Genomic DNA, 14,367 nt, shown 5'->3' with positions numbered 1-14,367 from the left:
AAAAAACATGTAAATTGCTTATGACATTTGTTCATATCCACAAGCTGAGAATCCCAAGCTTCTGAGTCCTAATCCCTGAAAAGTAGGCTTTGGTGTCCACAAATATTGCATACATCTAAATGTGTTGTTATAGTACTCATGTTCAAGTTTTTTTTCTCTAAAATCATCTCCTCTTTGAAATAAGATCTTATCTAAGCCTATTTGAATTTATTTAAAATCAGAGACAGCTCTGAAACCAGACCCTATTTAAACATAGAAAGAAGAGCAGATACAGATTAAGCAAATGTTGGGGAACTTAGTGGGGAAAAAAATAACACATTCATTTATCTTTTCATATTTCCTTTTTTTTTTCCAGATCTATGGTTTTCCTTCCATTGGCTGTCCTGCGTGGGTGCCAAGTTCTACACTTGATTTGATGGATCAGAAGGTCAGATGTCTAGTTTGACTTGCCTCTGCTGATTTATGATATTTATGACTGTCACATTTTAGCACTGTGAGAAATATCTACTAAGCTGTGGCATTGGTGCTATGGTTAACGTGGTTTTGAGCTCTGTGGGCATTCAGGGGAAGTATAGGACTTTATATGAGCTAAATAAAATTGATAGAGAAAAGGAATTGAATGAACTTGGGCAGGGCTAGAAGAGTAGAAAGCAAATAAGACAGGGAGAAAAAGAAGTCCGTTTTCACTCCTGGTATGGAAAAATGGTATGAATAAAGACTTAGCAATCTTCTCAATCTGTCTTTTCTTTGCTAAGAAAGCCTCAAGACTTCCACTGTCATTGGTTAGAGCAGATCCACTAAAGTTGGGCACCTATGCAGTGGAACTCTGCTTTCTTCACTGACCAAGCCCTCCAAATCCCCTGAATTCCCCCTCTGCACCCCAATGATTTGGTCATACCAAGCAGTCCCTTGGGAACATGTGGTTAGCGTTTAGACCTCTGTCTGTTTACATTATTACAATAACAGTTTCAGTTTGCTTATGCAGTGAAGGTTGTGTCAGCACTTTGCTTTCTGTGTTTATTATTTTTAGCAGTTTAAAAGTTAACCGTGAAAAAATGACTTTCTAAGCTGGAAGGTGACATTCAGCCTTGGCAGGGGCCCAAGGGGAGTCTATAGAAATGCTGGTTGGCTGTGCCTTTTGAATGCTGTCTTTGTGGCTCTCCTTGCCCATGGCCTCTGGCCTATTGTCTGGGTGCCTCAGGTGGGGTGGCACTATCTGATTGTAACTGGTGCTAAGATTACAGTGCTCAATGCCCAGCCCTCCCTGGGGGCCCCAGCCTGGCTGCCTCTGTCTCCCAGCCCTCTCTCCAGGGACCCAGCCACAGCTCTCCTATCAGAAAACACTGTTTGTAATTTATAGAATGTTCAAGGAAAAGAGATTAGTTGGGAATGTCTAGACCTGGGCTTCACTAACTTTTTTTTTCCTGAACAAAGAATCCTTTTCCCCAATGAAATCTTCCAATGAACCTGAGTTTGTTAGGCAGGTTAAAGTACAGTGGCTCTGTTTGAAGGTTAGGAGGGTGGCCACAAACCCCTCTTACACCTCTTCTTCACCCATCCCCAATCAAGGTGACTGTGAAGTTCCTGACCCAGCCAGGAGCCTTTGATTCCCAAGGGTAATTATGCTTCATTCTTCCATTACTGTAAAGAGAAGGAAAACAACAGAAGTTGTTGCAGATGCTTAAAATATGAGGCTTTAGACATTAACGAGCACACACTGTATTAATACATTATCATATAGTCCTAAGAAAGGTCTGGTCGATGGGGTGATAGGAATCAAGGAATGATTACCTCATGATGAAGTGGGGATTGCATGGGAAGACTTCATAAGAGGGATGAAATGTCTATAGATCCGTGGCTGACATAACAGTTCTCAAAACTACAACAAAAAAATTACTAAGCCAAAACATTAAGTATGTAGGGAATGAAAATATTTCTGAACTTCCTTAAATTCTGAAAATACCAATGAATGTTTTTAAAGCTCTGTGGGCCATTAACTGAGTTGGGCTAAGGTCACTACGCAAAGATTACTAGTGTAGTGAAGATAGTAAAGCATGCTGCACTTCCAACAGCCTCAAGTTGACACCTTTCTTTGTTCAGTAACTCCCCAAGCTAGAAGACAAATTCTCAGAGAATTCTAGCCAAATGAACCAGTGAATGTCCTTTGGGATCTTCTGTCCTGTAAAGTGGCTGATGTGTTCTGGGTTTCTAGAAGCGAAAATCCCATGGTCAGTTTTGTTTTGGTTTGGTTTGGTTTGTTCTTAAGCCATAGTCAGAGTCAGCTGTGCTTAAGGGTTACTTCTTGCTCTATGCTCAGGAATCATTCCTGGCAGTGTTTGGGGTGGGGGGTGGGGAGGAGGGGGACCATATTTGGAGCAAGGATCTAAACCAGGGTGAACTGCATGCAAGACAAACACCCTAATCCCTGCACTATCCCTCCTGCCCCCCCAACTGCAATATTTGTTTATTACACTACTTTGACATATACTATTAATTATGCTCTGTAATGATAGGTCTCATTCCCCTGACCCTGAAAGAGCCTCCAATCATTAGGAAAGATGACTAAGGAGAGGCTGCTAAAATCTCAGGGCTGAGTGTAATAGAGACATTTACTGGTGCCCGCTCGAGTAAATCTATGAACAACGGAATGACAGTGATACAGTGATGCTCTGGGAGTTCTTCATAGAATAAACTTTGGTCCCTCAATACATCTGAATGCTTTTCCCTTACCTTTTAAAATATAAGATTTCTTCTCCCACATGATGACACCTGTAACATTGGCTATTTTTAGGTTCAGTCCTTTTGCCTGAGGCATATGTCACATACATTCAAATGAGTGCTTTTATACCTGTGTCCTTGCTTTTTGGCATTTTGACTCTCTAGAACAGTGATCTTCAACCACCAATCCATGGACTGGTTCCAAATCACGATGTAGGAAGGTGGAAAATCATGAGTCTAACCCCCTTGGTTATAACTACCAGTCTGCTGGACCAATATGCTGAACTGGTGCAGGGCTATAGACATAAAAAAAAAAAGGTCCAAGAATATTGCTCTACAGAACACTTTATTCCCTCTAAAATATGTTGATCCCACCATGTTTAGCTCTTTTTATATGTGTGTTTCTGAAGTCTGGTGGAAAACGTGTAAGTAATCCTTTGAGTTAAAACACAGCTCAGTAGAGGGCAGGGTGGATAAGAAACAGCGGCCATCTCTGTTGGGCTGATTAGTGTCTGATGGAAAAACAGACTGAGAAGATCTAAGAAAATGTTTTGAAAAGAAGATGACAGTTGTAGGAAATGGCAAGGGGGTAATGTAGGAGGAAGTAAAGATGCTCAAATATTCTTGCCTTTAAGACTGTAATATTACTGTTCCTCAGAATGGACAAGCTTTCAATTCTTTGAGTGATTTCCCAACAAAGAACCAAGGCCTGTTTAATTCATAAGATGGATCCACATTTACAAAAATTTAGTTCATTCATGAAGTTATGGCAAAACTGAGTCATCCACCAAAAAAAATTTTAAATAATCAGATATATTTTAGTCTGCACATAATGTCCTTGCCTGCATATAAACGCAAATTTCCTAATTGAATCAAATTAATTTAGCAAGATTTTTATCCAACCAATTTAGCTTAATGTGCATATGAGCATAAATATAATTATACCATGTAAGAGTATAAGCAGGATTTGCTTCTTTGCAACTCCGTGTCCATTTGGAAGGAACTGTGAGTCATTAAGAGTCAACTTATCTTAATGGAAAGCACCAAGACAAAACTGTTTGTCTTCTCTATTCCAGCAACTTGGAACAAGCAATTCTTCTACAGCCAACATTATTAAAAGTTATGCATGCATGTGTGTATTTATCTATTTAGCTATTCATGAGAATGAGAGTTAAATGTTAATAACTAAATTCCAATCTACTGATTTTTTTCCCCACTGACTTTTCAAAAATCATCAACTTGAACCTTTTCAACCATCATGATTTATATAAGAACTGTTTAAAGTATGAAAATATTCTGATTTGAGTACTATCTCGTATTCCTTTCCCCAACTATTTTTCTAGTTTGTCCTGTTGTAGTAATAACAACAAAACCCCCCAAAAAGGATGAAAGAAAAATATCAAGCAACTTAATGTTATTATTATTATCCTCACTTTACAGAAAATGAAATAGGATAAAATGATTAGAATAAAAACCTAACAATTTTACAGTCAGAGAGAAAAACTGCTTTTAATAAAGATTATCCTATCTATAAAGCTCTGTTTTCAGTAGAGAAACCATGAATCACAATTAATCAGCATACTGTATTAGTTGGATTGGAGAAGTAGTAATTCTCTCAATTGTGAAGAGAATTAACTTCTCTTTGGGGGGGTCTCCCTATACTCCCCAAAATTATAAATACCAATGATAAACACCAAACTTTATTTTTTTTCTTCAGGGCAGTCTGGGTGGTTCTGTGGCCATAAAGGATGTAGGTACATTTATCTTTCTTTAATTCTGTTCTGGGTTTTTGGTGAGGGGGCGTAGGAGAACCCAGTTGTGCTCAGGTTGTATTTGTGACTCTGTGCTCAGGGATCTGTCAGGATTCAGGGGACCATATACATTGTTGTGGATAAAACCAAGATTGGTCACATGCAAGACAAATGCCTTACCCATTATACTATCTTCTCAGTCCCTGTATAGGCTTTTAAAGACTTGGTACAAAAATTAAAAGGATGTAAAATGTTTCATTAGTATTTTTATGCTTATATGTATATCATCATGATAATATTTTGGAGATATGTTTTAAATATTGATCTCACCTACTTCATATTCTTTGGGGGAATGAGTTTTGAGGGGGCAAACCCAGTGTTTCTCAGAATTGTTCCTGTCTCTGTGCATAGGGAACACTCCTGGCAGAGTTCAGGGGACCATGTGTGGTACCAGGGATTAAAGCCAGGTCAACTGCATGCAAGGCAAGTGCCTTTTCTGCTGTACTATCTCTCTGGCCATGTAGTAGCATCTTCTTAACAGGCAATCTTTTTGTTTGTTTTTATTTGGGGGCCACACCCAGTTTGCTCAGAGCTTATTCCCAGCTCGACACTCAGGAATCACTCCTGGCAGTACTCAATGAACCATATGGGATGCCAGAGAAGTAAAGTCAGATCAAAGGCATGCAAGGCAAGCTCCCTACCCACTGTACTCTGGTTCCTAAATATACAATCTTACCCACAATGTTTTTTCTTGGTTTCAGATGACGGCTGGAGCTGTAGCCTTCACACACAATTCTAGGGCAGCACAGATATTAGAAAAGAAGGCATGAAAGTCATCTGTTACCAGGATCAGAGAGATTTTACTGGGGTTAGGGCACTTGCATACATATGGCTGACTCCTCACACATACCCCCTTAGCACTGCTAGTGGTCTCTCCTGAGCACAGAACCAGGAGACAGCCGTGAGCACCACGGGGTATATTCTACCCATCTTTCCAGGTAAATAAACCAAATTAAAATGTCATCCATGAACAACCATGATTTTTTCTCTTTAGTATGTTTTATTAGCATTCCTTCCCAACAATTTCTATTTATAACCTCATCTATCAACTTCTAGTTGCAAAAGAAGCTGGAAACTGTAGCCAGGTGTCTTGCAGTCCTAAAGTACAATAATATTTTATTATAAGAGAATGTTTGTGAAAGCTGGCTGACCTGGTCACAGTTAGGCATCTGTTAGAACTTCTTTGATTATGGAAGGGACTAACCAGGGTGACAGTTCAGACGCACTGAGCCCAGAATCAACTGCATGTTAGATAAAGAGGACCTAATAAGTTGTAGTGTTGAGGACTCCAGGTGCTGGTGTTATGCTTTATATTTATTAAGAAGGTGGTATCAGAGACAGGAGAGAAGATATAATGTGATGGAATTTGTTTAAACTATATTGACCCAAAAACAATATATTTGTTGACTAGTTGATTAATTCAAAACTGGTTTAAACAAACACACGTGTACATATAGAATACATTATATATACATGTGTACATATACATATGCATATATGTGAATAACAATTCAATGCACATTTAGGTAATTCTTGGAGAAAAAATCTAAATAAATAAAAAAGACTACTTGTTTCTCTATGATGTTGATGATATGGTTTATTGTCAGTGTATAAATAATACCTAAATAAGTACATGCATGCAAGCATGCAGCACAGCATGTAATTATTCTGATGTTCTATGCCACCAATGACAATAATGTCCAAATTTTGACATTCCTAAAAAAGAAAAAGAAAAAGCTAAATTATAGAATTTCAAGGGAATGAAAAGAAATTGTAAAGAAATATAAATAGTTATCATAAGAAACTACTTCTTTAATATTACAGAAACTATCATTAGTTTGATAACCCTGTTTCTGTAAATTTTTCATTCAGAATTTCCAGATGCTATCAATGTTAGTCCCCAGAGAGCTACAAGTAATGTCTTTTGCGTTTGCAAATGATAAAATTATAACCCATTTCTGATTCAGGAAGCATAGATCAAGAACTTCCCAAAGCAGCTGTTCTGGAACACCTTGCACCCATGGAACATAATTAACCCACATATGCACACATCCTTGTGTATGCATGCAGTGACAAGGCTGAATAAAAATGACTTAAGTTTGTCAGTACAACTTTCTTGGTATTGTGTTTGACACCTCTGGTTGCAAAGGAAAAGCAATTTTCTATTTTCTCTCTTAAAGCCAGCTACTATTAAAAAAGCATACCCAGATGTTTGAATTTTAGCTCCCCACAAATTGCATTTTTTAAAGCTAATATGAGCCCTGTTCTTGCCTGCAAACATGGAAGAGTGACAGGTTTGGTTGGCATTGGCTACCTGCTACTTCAGGAGTCTTCTCAGGAAGCCTGCTGAGGCAAGTGTTGTAATTTCTACTGTAATATTCTGGACAAAGTCTCTCATTAAAAAGTAAATACCTATACACTTACGTGGTGGAAGTATAAAAACATGCACGAGAAAAACAACCAACTGTAAAATAGTGGCTAGCTTGGCCAAAGAGAGGAGGGAGAGGAAAGAGATAGTGAGATAGGTCATCGTGTTTTGTTATACTTTATTTCTTGTGAAGAAAGAGATGAAGCAAATAGGGCAAATTTGCTTGAATAGTGGGTACGGGGTTTGAATGGTGGGGTAGGATTCTATAATCCTTTTACATACCCTTTGTATATAATATCTTGTAATTTAAATATTTCAATGAGAAAAATGACCTTTGCATAGAGCTTTGAGTGCTTGAAGTTCTTTATTTCACCCATCCCAATCTTCTTACAAATCACTTACCATACTTCTATGACTTTGCACATGCTAGATCCTCTCTCTCCCTAAGCTTCCTGTTCAGGGCTGGGGGAAATAGCTCAGTGGTAGACTACATACCTTACATGTATGAGGACTAGGGTTCACTTCCTATCACCACAGAAAAATCAGTTAATAGACCATCTTCTAGGTGGTCTTAAAGTACATATTAAAAGTAAAGTACATACTATGAGATCCAACTCGAACTAGGAATTTCCTTACCCATATTATTCATGTATCTTACTCTTACTTTTCTTTAATTATTTGGTTTTGGGGCTACACCTAGCTGTTCTCAGAGCCTACTCCTGAATCTTAGCTCAGGGATGACTCCTCGAAATATTCAGGGGCCATATACATTTACATAGTGGAAGTATAAAAACATGTAGGAGAAAAACAACTGTAAAGTAGTGACTAGCCTGGCCAAAGAGAGGAGGAAAAGGAAAGAGATAGTGGAATAGGTGCTTTTTCCATTCAGAGAGAGGAATTAAAAGGTTCCCAGATCCAACCCAGGTCAGCCACATGCAAGATAAGCACCCTAGTCACTTCAGCCCCAATATATTTTGCTTTTAAAATTACCTTATCTTGGGACTGGAGCAATAGTACAGTGGGTAGGGCATTTGCCTTGCACGCTGCCGACCTGGATTCAATCCCCGGCATCCAATATGGTCTCCCCAGAACCTCCAGGAGTAATTCCTGCGTGCAGAGCCAGGAGTAACCCCTGAACATCACTGGGTATGACCCAAAAAGACAAAAATTACCTTATCTCTCAGTTTATGAGATTGTCATATTAATTAAATCATACCAGTGGGTCTGATTAGAACTACATAATCTAATGGAACCTATAATTTTTTATTATCTACTAATGAATGTGATAAACCATTGCCATTAAGATTTGCCAGCAATTTCATAGCAAGTCATTGGTGGAACTAAAACTAATTCAAATTTGCTAATTCCTAAATACGTAATAGTATTCATTCGGAAAAACAAAGTCAATCTTTGAAAAATATTCATTTTGCAAAATGGGCAGAGCACCTGGTTTATTTTAAGCAAAAGTTTTTGCAGTTGTTTTGAATGTTGGGTTGTCTTATTTCATGAATACCCTTATTGATTGGGCAGCTTTTTCTTGAACTGTGAGGAGATTCTAGCAAGGTATAATTAATTTCTGGTTTAGAATTGTGTTTCCTGTTAAGAATAGATGAACTGGATCGATAGCACAGCGAGTAGGGCATTTGCCTTTCACGTGGCTGACCCAGGTTCTATTCCTCCATCCCTCTCAGAGAGCCCGGCAAACTACAGAGAGTATCCCGCCCACACGGCAGAGCCTGGCAAGCTATCCATGGCATATTCAGTATGCCAAAAACAGTAACAACAAGTCTCACAATGGAGATGTTACTGGTGCCCACTCGAACAAATCCATGAACAACCGAACCACAGTACTACATTTAATAATAGATGGGGGGAGGGAGGGTTCTGGAACCATAGTACAGCAGGTAGGGCATTTGCCTTGCATGAGGCTGACTGGGGTTCGATTCCAAGCATCCCATATGGTCCCTCAAGCACCGCCAGGAGTAATTCCTGAGTGCAGAGCCAGAAGTATCCCTTAAGCATTGCCAGGTGTGACCCAAAGAACCAAGCACTGTCATTTCGTTGTTCATCGATTTGTTCAAGAAAGCACCAGTAACATCTCCATTTTGAGATTTGTTGTTACTGTTTTTGGCATATCAAATACGCCATGGGTAGCTTGCCAGGCTCTGCCGTGCAGGCAGGATACTCTTGGTAGCTTGCCAGGCTCTCCAAGAGGGAGGGAGGAATCAAACCCAGGTCGGCCTCTTGCAAAGCAAACGCCCTACCTGCTGTGCTATCACTCCCGTCCCCAAAAAACAAACAAACAAAAAAATCTAATAATAGGTGGAACAGCTCCATTGAAGCAAATAAATCATTTATTAACTTAATAAATCATTTATTAACTTAATAATTAATAAATAAATATTTATTAACTTCATAATGTATGCAACATCCCACACTGTGCCAATGGGAAGTACAAAAAATATAGCTAACCATACTTTTCCAAAGAAACAAAATTAACTGGGAAATTATATATGAAGGTAAAAGTAAATAATAATGTTAGCTAATTATATTTATTTTTTTTCAAAAATCTGTATGGAGCACAGTACATGTCTAGGATATTAAGAACAGGATATACTAGTAGTGACTTCAAGAGCCCATATACTTTTACTGGGGAGATCAGGATTGAATAAGGCCTAGAAGATTAAAGATAATTTGACTCTACAGAGAGGAATGGATAGGGAATGTTAATAATCTTAAAACATATTCTCAAAAAAAAAACCCTATTCTCAACATTTAACAGTTAGGGTTTTTGAAAAAAAATTAGTGTTGTTGTAGGCTCTCAGTTGTTTAATCTCTAGACAATGGCTACATTATAGTTTTATACCTGTATAAAGGGCTGGATAGATAGTACAGCAGGTAGGACATTTACTTCACATGCGGCCGACCCGGATTTGATTCCTCTGCCCCTCTTGGAGAGCCCGGCAAGCTACCGAGAGTATCCCACCCACATGGCAGAGCCTGGCAAGCTACCCATGGCATATTTGATATTCCAAAAACAGTAACAAGTCTCACAATGGAGATGTTACTGGTGCCTACTCGAGCAAATCGATGAGCAACGAGATGACAGTGATACAGTGATACCTGTATAAAGAGTTTTTTCTTTATACTTTCTACTTTAAGAAATCTACATAATTTCTACTCTAAGCATTGACACACATAGCTTTGAGGTTGAAATTAATCAGTGAAGTAAATGAGCAAGGATGGCTATAATGGGATTGGCTCTCAAAAGATTTCAGAAGCCTGTTCATTAAACTAAGTATTGTTTGCAATGAAATGAGGATAAACTAAGCACTTCTCTTAGTGCAGGTTTTCTTCCTTTGAAAAAAAAAGCATTTGATAGAACAGTTTTCTTGACAACCATTAGTTATCAACTTTTGTAGGGTCAGAGGGCACAGTGTATCATACACACTCTAGAGATTGCTATTTAATTACCAGTAGAACCTTTTCTCAAAGAAAATCTTTGAAAGTGATTAATAAGTGACAGAGTTTGTCAGATACGTTTGGCTTTTTTTCTCTTCTACTTCTTTTTATTATTATCTGAAAGAGGTTCAAAGATAAAAGCAGGAAGCAGGAACTTAATCCAGAGTCTGAAAACGCAGACCATGACTAAATAGGAAATGGTACAATTATTCATTTTATCTAGATGTTCCCATTAAATCCAAAGTACTCTCATTTATATCTTGCATTTCCCATTAAATCAGAACTAGTATAATATGTATTTTGCAACAGGTAGACACAAAATTGGAATATGGTATTATAAATGCATTTGCCTATTTGATATTCTGGTAGTCTGGAGTAAAAGACAAACAGTTCAGTGCAACCCATTTAGCAGTATACTGTACAAAGATCTTTAGTTTTCCAGTTTAAGCTTGCTTTGGTTCATTTGTTTCTTGGGTTTGTAGCTAGTGTTTTTCAACCTTTTTCTAACCATGGTTCCCTGTCAATCTTGTTTCCTTCTGTGGCTCCATACTTTACTGGTTGACCCCTCTTGGATATCCTGGGGCCCCAAAAGGAGTATGTGGCTCCTGGATTAGAACCTCTATTGTAAACTGCTAATTATAAAGTGATCATTTAACTGAATATTATGGTTCATATATTTATCTAATATGCTATTGATGGAAATCCACTGTTTTTTCCATTAAAATTCAAAGAGAGGGTTAGAGAGATAGGACGATATTAAAATACTTGCTCTGAATGATTCTGATCCCTCTTGAATCCCCACCACAGCACATGAGGTTGAAATTTATCCTCTTCTTAACAACTCAAACTTAATAAGACAAATACAGGTCCCCAGCATCACTAAGTAATCCCTGAACACAGTGCCAAGGGTAAGCCCTGGGCATCACTGGATGTGGCCTAAACCACACACACACACACACACACACACACACACACACACACACACACATACCATCAAAATTCAAAGAGAATAAATTGAAGGTAAAAAGTTAACACATATGCAGTTTTCTGTATGTGGATTATATTTCACAATAAAAAAAGAGGTTAGGACAGAACTTCAATAATGGTCAGTGATAATTAGTATCATTGGCAGCAGTGAAACTAGAACAGAACTCTCTAAAGAAGAGAAATGTGTTTATTTTTGGAAATTGACTTGACCAATGAGCATGGAGGTAGAAAGAGAAATTTTCAAGAGATCTGAATGAAAGTGGGTCTGTTTCTATGAAGACAAGGAGAGTTTCTTGGGGAGAAGTAGAGAAAGAGAGAGAATGGATGAATAAAAGAAGGAACGGGGTGAACAAAGCACCAGTGACATAGCAGAAGAGTCACCTCACTCATCTCTAAGACCCTGCAGAGCCTCAGTAAATAGTGTGAAAGGTTTAATACTGATAGCTCTGTGGCCTCTGACTTCAATGCACAAATGGAAACCCAGGCAGGTCAGGTGCCCACAGGACGTATAGAAATCTTTCAGAATGGGATTTCAGGCCAAGGTGAATATCAGGGCTGATGGCTATGCTTTTAGCAATAGATGCTGCATATTATGGTGGTTCTGGATAGTTCTTCTCAAGATTTCCTGACAAATGATCACCTGGGAATTTTATTAATGATTATTGATCTTGTTAATAATTCAGAATTAAGTGATGTAGATGATAACTGGGCCTCCATACCGCTAACCAAGCTCCTGGATGATGCCCATATATTAGTCCACAAACCACACTTTGAGCAGCAAAGTGGTTCCAGGACCAGATTTCCCAGGTTCAAATCCTAGATATTCCAGATATTCTCCTAGAGACTGTGAGGAATATTTTTAATTGCCTATATCTGTTTTCTCAACCACAAAATGGAGATAAGACTTCAGAGGTTTGCAATGAAGCTTCAGAGGAGTTACTATATATATAAACTGCTTAAATCTGTGAGTGCCAGGCACATAACAAATAAATCCTATAAAAAACATGAGAATTTATTAAGACTCAATCTGCCATAAGAACTCGAACTTAATAAGACAAAGATAGGTTTATATCTCACACCCATGACCTTGAATATGTATTCCCTTCTGCCCTTGTGATTAATTAGTTTACATTTCCAAACTTGATGAAACATTAAGCTGAAAAATGTACATTAGACAAATGTTGGGGGACATGGAGATGGCTCAAAGAACTGGAGGGCATGCTTGACATGTGTGAGTTCCAGCTTTGATCCCTGGCACTAGATGGTCCCTTGTGCACTGCCAGAAATAACCCACAAGTATCACTGAGTATGATCCAAACAACAACAATGAAGAAATGTTGGGCTCAGAGACCAACGTTTTCATCCAAATGTTAGTTAAAGAAGAATAACTGTGGCAAACTCAAGTTGTGGTAAGTTGAATTAATTTGAGAATAGCTAAGAATTTACAATTTGTAAAATTGGGAATAACCAAGGAGTTGCAATTCATAAAATTCTTGTTGTAGGAAGCACCTTTAAGAGTTGGAGATGGACTGTATTTATGGGAAAGAGTATAAGAATGAGGAAGCTTATTCATAATCTAAGCAGCAAATTTATTGACTGGTAAACAGAGACTCTTGGTAAATGTTAATTAGTCAGGAAATGTTCTATAAATTAGGTATTTATCAAAAATCACTCTCTTGGTCCTTCAATTCAGTTTTTCTGAGTATGTTGAAATTTTTCATTTCCTGCCTTAAAGTTCTATTTTAGACTAAAATCCTTTCACATAGTAATTTGTCTGTAGAGCTATTATAGGCATGTTACATTGGAAGTACCTACTCAAGTGTCTGTAGCTCCAATTATACTAAATCTAATAGAGACAAAACCTGGTCTTCATCTCTCACCACTCATCACTCCTTGTAGTTAGCACAATATTTGCACAGCATCAGTTAATAGGGCAGAAAAGACAATCGCCTATAGTCAAGAGACAGAATCTTCTCTATGCATATTTTGTAGAGAGAAGATTTTATGTAAGTTTTCTTTTTACTTCCACAGTCTATTTTTAGACTTTGTCCATACCAAAGAATTTGATAGAAGGTGATATGTATATAATGTATATATATACTTTTGAGGGTGGGGGTTGGGTATACCTGGTGGTACTCAGGGGCTACCCCCAGCTCTGTGCTCAGGGATCACTCCTAGCAGAGGTCATAGGACTATGTGGTAATGGGATCAAACCCAGGCCTTCTGTATACAAAGCCTGTGCTCAATCTGTTGAGATATCTTTCTAGCTCTGGTAGACATACAAAGTTGAAACTTTAAAGTAATTGATAGAAGGAGCTATAAATTTTCGTGTTTGCTATGACTGTAAATTATTTCCTTTTTACTTATGAGACATGGAATGAGTTAGAGATGTTCCACTTTAAACAAATCTTATTTGGGAGCATTTGTATTTATATAACAGATAGATTGAAAGGCAAATGTTTATTTAGTAAAATCCTTCTTTGCAGAAAAATTCAAGAGAACTGCTTTATGTAGCAGGTTACTGAATAAACTTAGAATTTGCACCCAGCATTATTAGAGACCCACCAGGAATAAAGAGGTTTCTTTATAGAAATATTTAGGAACAAACTGGCTAAATAAACATTTTAAAGACCTACTTGGTAAAAACTTTGATCCACTGCAATATTCTAACTAAAATGTTGGGATGATAGATTCTTACTCTTTTCCCCCCTTGGTTTTTGGGCCACATCTGGTGCTGTTAAAGGCTTATTTCTCGCTCCGCTTTCAGGGATAACTCCTGGTTTTGGCTCAATAGACACCAGGAGGTGCCAGGGAATGGATCCAGGTCAACCATATGCCAGACAGGCACCTTACCCACGTCTACAATCACACTGTCCCCTGAACTCACACTATTATTTTCTGTCTTTCTATTTAGATCATTGTTTACAAAGTGGACCTAAGTATTCCAGCAAAGATCCTTAAAGAATCTTTTCCCACGTAGGTCAGCTATTGGTTTCTGGTCACACAGTATTCTGGAGATGG

At 38.1% G+C, this 14,367-nt stretch overlaps 1 protein-coding gene across 8 annotated transcripts in view; it reads left to right on the top strand.

Annotated features, from left to right (window-relative positions):
- The window catches only part of THRB (thyroid hormone receptor beta), a 423,669-nt gene that overhangs the window by 169,094 nt on the left and 240,208 nt on the right, over positions 1–14,367 (top strand). For all 8 annotated transcript variants that reach the window (XM_055134865.1, XM_055134861.1, XM_055134860.1 and 5 more), the window contains one exon: positions 356–427. The gene's annotated coding sequence lies outside the window, so the exon portion shown is untranslated. The remainder of the gene's footprint in view (positions 1–355; positions 428–14,367) is intronic.

Source organism: Sorex araneus, chromosome 4, assembly GCF_027595985.1.
Source record: "Sorex araneus isolate mSorAra2 chromosome 4, mSorAra2.pri, whole genome shotgun sequence".
NCBI classification, from domain to species: domain Eukaryota; kingdom Metazoa; phylum Chordata; class Mammalia; order Eulipotyphla; family Soricidae; genus Sorex; species Sorex araneus.
Note: the sequence above shows the minus strand (reverse complement) of the source record. Positions and strands in the feature narration are given on the sequence as shown.